The 5,278-nt window shown below is 35.5% G+C and overlaps 1 pseudogene; it reads right to left on the bottom strand.

Annotated features, from left to right (window-relative positions):
- Positions 1–567: 567 nt before the first annotated feature.
- Positions 568–1,219, bottom strand: LOC123862657 (nascent polypeptide-associated complex subunit alpha-like; annotated as a pseudogene).
- Positions 1,220–5,278: the final 4,059 nt, after the last annotated feature.

Below are 5,278 nucleotides of genomic sequence, written 5' to 3'. Positions count from 1 at the left end.
TCCCTAGTGACTAAAATTATTAAAGCCACAGGAAATCTCAAATTAATATTTAGCCTATAAAAGAAAAGGTTTTATCCAAAAAAGATACACCTTGCCTTTACTTGCTGCAGACTCTCTTACAAGTAGAAATATGGACTTAATTTCTGTAAGTTCTCTTACTCTCAAGTATGTATTTTTTTCCAGAGTCAGAGAGAAAATCTCAAACTACAAGTAATATTGAATGATGAAATAAACCACATGTTTAATCAATGCTTTAGTATTGTAAGGCGGGCAAAATTATGTTTCTATCTTGGTAACTTCAACTGTAGTTGAGATGGTTTCTACTGATATGATAAGAAAAATTGTTCTTGAGGAAATACAAAATCTAATAGCCCATTTGTATAGCAGAAACCACTGGTAGATGTGAACATCATGACTTAGGAGCCATTTTCAAGTTTAAGAGACAATTTCTTTTTTTTTTAAATATCCAATAAGAAGCCATAACTTTATTAATGATAGAAACAATACAAATTTAAAACCAAGCTGCTGTTATTCTTTTGAAACACCAAAAAAAGTTCCTTTTTTTCAGATGGTTACATTGTTAATTCCATAATAGCATTTACAATATCATCACTGTTGTTCTTCAGGGGTTGGACTGCCTTTGCTCTTGACACATTTGTTTGTGACATGACCAATTCTATGTCCTTAACCTCTGCACCTGTTTCATCAACCTCTTCCTCTTCACTCTCCTCTTGTACAGTTGAAGTCTTTGTGTTTTCTTGAGTGTTTGAGACAGCTTCACCTTGAACTTTGAATTTTTCAGCAGCAGCTAGTTGTGCTTGCTGAGATATCTTCAATCTTGACTTCCCCTCATAACTATGTAGGTATCTGAAGCTGGGCTATTGTAGACATCTGGTTTTATGATGACAAAGAGGATATTCTTAGATTTTCAGATAGTGACTCTAGTAACCCCTATAACCTGTTGAAGATCCAGTTTAGACATAGCCTTCCATGCCTTCTTTTCAGTCTGGCTCTGTTTTGCCTTACTGACTGGTTCTTCATCAATTTCAGCTACTGCTGCAAGTTGAGTTTGTTGTGTGGTTGCCTGTGTGGAATCCTGTTCCTCAAGCTCTGGTAATGATTCATCACTGTCAGATTCTGTTCCAGATCCTGTCTCAGGCTGGTGCTGTGGCAACTCCTGCTCTGTAGCAGGGACAGTTTCCGTGGCTTCACCAGGCATTTTGTGCAGGAAACACAGAACCAAGATAGCAACAGAAAGAGCAAGACACCATTTCATTCAGTGTATGGACAAAACACCAAGCATGTACAAAATAGAGCACTTAAGATCTGCAGAATGTCCTCTAATGGGATTTAAGCAAAAAGTTTTAAAGTCCGGGCGCCTGAGTGGCTCAGTTGGTTAAGCGACTGCCTTCAGCTCAGGTCATGATCCCAGGGTCCTGGGATCGAGTCCCACATCAGGCTCCCTGCTCTGCAGGAGGCCTGCTTCTCCCTCTCCCACTCCCCCTGCTTGTGTTCCCTCTCTCGCTGTGTCTCTCTCTGTCAAATAAATAAATAAAATCTTTAAAAAAAAAGTTTTAAAGTTCATAATATATAGATAATAGTTTTCTGATACAAAACATAATGTTTATTATAGAGCTGAATAGTTTATATCCTGCAAATAAATTTATAGGAAATGACCACTTAAATGGTAAACTAACAAATTTTTATCATACTAATTAAAATTAAGGAGAATAAATTAACCATGGCTATGTATTTTTTAAATTACCAACAGTAATACTTTAAAATTTTGCATAGTGTTTTTAACCAGATTCTTTATGTAAACATTTGTACATTTCCCAATGGGTGTTATAATTTGTGACAGTATATAGTATTTTCTTAATGCCACTTTTGAAAATTCTCAGATCTCAGGAGGACATCTTTTTAAGGAGCAAACATTTATAACAGAAGTATTATTCAAAAAAAAAGAAGTATTATTCAAATATTGTCATATTTATCTTTGAATTATCTAACTTACTTCCTGTTTTGGAATAAAGCAATATGTAATTAAATAAATACATTTAAATAATAAGTGAAATATATATGTCAACATTGCTATGTTAATCTGTGATTTGGTGAAAAATTATCTAAGACCAATGTCAAAGACCAATTAGTTAATATAATAATATTAATTACATACAGCATAATTTGTTTCACTTTATAAAATACTATCCTTAAAATAATTGCAAGCTATTATGTTTGTCTTTTTTATACAAATATGCTCATTCACCCAAGAAAAAAGTAGTTGAAGATATTATTGTTGAAGAAAGTGTTTATGTGTGCTTGATGAAACATCATTTTAGTAATTTTTATTTGGGGAGTTTAAAATAAGAGGCCCAACATATCAATTATAACTTAGAATGTGATAACAATTAGAAAAACAAACAAACACTGAAGCCACATCAACAGGTCCTAATGAAATTAAAGCCAGGACTTAACTGAACTTGATTACTGAGGACCAGTACTAATATGGACCGGATTAACTTCTCTTCTATTTCCATGACCATGGAAAGTAAGCCATCCTCATCAGCAAAATTGGGCACTGAAAAGGGGAGGTTAATCATTATAAATCCATTCCTACAACTGAAAAACACAGCTCAAAGTACACATCTTATTGATGGTTCAGAAGCATTTCTTTATACACAAAGCATCATGTTACATTATTTGAATAAACAGAAATATAGGAAGCTTACTGAAAAACATACATTATAAAGATGAAAAACAGAAGGATTTGCAAGTCTAGGAAATTTTTAATGTTTTTATAAAATACAATTGGAACTGTTTTGTACAAGTGAGATTACAACAGACATAGAGAAGATTGATGGGGTGAGAATGAAGGTTGTAATTTAGCTCTTGTCATCTTCCAAATGTGTTTTGCAGAGAGTAAGAGATTTGGTTTCTAGCAATATTGTTTAAAATGAGAATATATGGGCTTTAATCTGGATTGTAGGGGCACCATTAGTAACAAAGGTACAGTCTAAATGAGATAACACAAGAATGCTCCCAAAATCCCTGTCACATTCCACCAACTTGTGGTTATGGATCTACATGTATTGGTTTTATTACATCATCACATATGCACATGTAATGAAAAGAGCTATTTCAAATTTGCATATCTGATAAATGGTAAATTTGCCTTGGTCCTCTCGATATTGCCTCTAACTCTTCCTCACACTTCACTGGATGACACATACACTTTGAACATACACACATACCATCAAAACTGGAGATAGTATTCAAGCACGAGTTATCTGTTGTCATAATAATGCTACATAGTTCATATGCTTCAGTAGCCTAAACTAATAGCCATATAATATTGCTTATTAAGTCAGTGTATTTGTTGGAAAGTTCTTGTATTGGTCAGCTTGACAAGGCTCATTCATGGATCTGCAGGTCAGCTGGACAACTTTACTGATCTTGGCTCTCTCATAACTGAGACCTCATCTGGGGCTATTGGGCTGAAAAGTCTCTGATCCACATGGTTTCATGTACTCCAGCAGGACAGCCTAAGTTTGTTCTTATGGAAGAGACAAGGATCCTAAAAAAAATAGTAGAAGTGTATGAAGTCTGTTGAGGCCTAGACTCAGAACAGGCCCATCATCTACTACATCCTATTGGCCAAATAAAGTAGTAAGATTAGCTCAAGAGAAGTGGAGAATTGGGCCATTTTTGGGATCAATTTTTCACAAGAATATTTTAATAAAAGAAGATCTGATTCAAGTGTCACCAGAATTGAAATTCCCCAACTTATAAAACTTCTGAACACCAAAGGAGCAGGCTTTCAAATGGAAGACCAGGGCATATCTGCCCCCAGATATCTGCATGACTTCCTGTTTCAAATTGTTTACTTTCTCAAACTTCATCTCTTCAGAGAGGTCTTCCCCAACCACCCCCTTCATCCTAACAAAAATTGTAGACCCTATTCACACCCTAACCCTTTACCCTGTTTAAGGTATTTTTCCCCTAGCCCTATTCAGCTCCTGACACACTATTTATGTTTGTTTTTTACCTGTCTCCCCTAACTAGGAAGTAAGTTCCTTGAGTCCAGGAACTTTGCCCATCATGTCCATTACTATATTCCTAGTACTTAAAACACTCTCTGGCAGGGGTGCCTGGATGGCTCAATCAGGTAAGCATCTGAGGGCCTGCTTTATCTTTCAAACTCTTTAGAAATGTTCTCTTACTCAGTCCTCATGGCAGAAGATGGCAGTCCACAGATTCCAAGTTCGTAAACCTTACTTCCAATTGCAAAGATGGGGGTGGATAGTAAGAGAGGCTGATTGGTTCAATCTGGGCTGGATTTGGCCTAATCAGATATAACTGGAGAGGATCATCTAATACAAACATGGCTACTGGCAATCCACTTTTCTGGACCAGAGTTTCCATCGAGGGGACCACTATAAGCTTAGGTATAGTAATTATTATCTTTTATTTTATAAGTGAAAGAAAAATGAATCCCAATATGTAAGTGACCTCCAAAGTTACTATCAAAACAGAAATGAACTTTAAACCCAGGTCCTCGTGCTCAGAAAGCAGTCTTTTTCACCATTCCATAACATCTTCCTAAAGCAAGAAGCATTGCTTCGCAAAATGATAACAATATAGATTTATAGTTAGGTAAAACTAAGGGCTTATCTGGATCAGGAATCAAAATAGGAAATCAAAATAGAATGCACTGAGATGACATAATGCTTCAGGATCGAAACAGATCACAACAGAATCAGTAGATGAGACTTACTGAAGAGAACTCAGAAACAGAGATATGGCTTGATCATATGCCAGTGCCCAACTCAGAACTAAATATAGCTACCAATAGGCTTTGTGGCTTTTATCCTTAGTGCTTAAGGCAGTAGCCATGGGACCTCAATAATCCTGGTTTATTAAGACATTCATTCAATGAACACTGATTGAGCATCTACTTTCTCCGGTTGACTTATTTTGCTCAGCATAATACCATCCAATTCCATTCACGTTGATGTAAATGGTAAGTATTCATCATTTCTGATGGCTAAGTAATATTTCATTGTGTGTGTGTATATCTATCTATCTATCTATCTATCTATCTATCTATCTATCTATCTATCTATCTATCTATCATCTATAAAAAGATATATATATCTTATATATACAGATATATAAATATATCTTCTTTATCCGTTCATCTGTCGATAGACATCTCGGCTTTTTCCACAATTGGCTATTGTGGACATTGCTGTTATAAACATTGGGGTGCATGTGCCCT

This window comes from Mirounga angustirostris, unplaced genomic scaffold, assembly GCF_029215605.1.
Source record: "Mirounga angustirostris isolate CCGP_5_RB_7025 unplaced genomic scaffold, mMirAng1.0.hap1 SCAF_11, whole genome shotgun sequence".
Taxonomy (NCBI): Eukaryota; Metazoa; Chordata; class Mammalia; order Carnivora; family Phocidae; genus Mirounga; species Mirounga angustirostris.
This window is presented reverse-complemented; position numbering and strand designations above follow the sequence as displayed.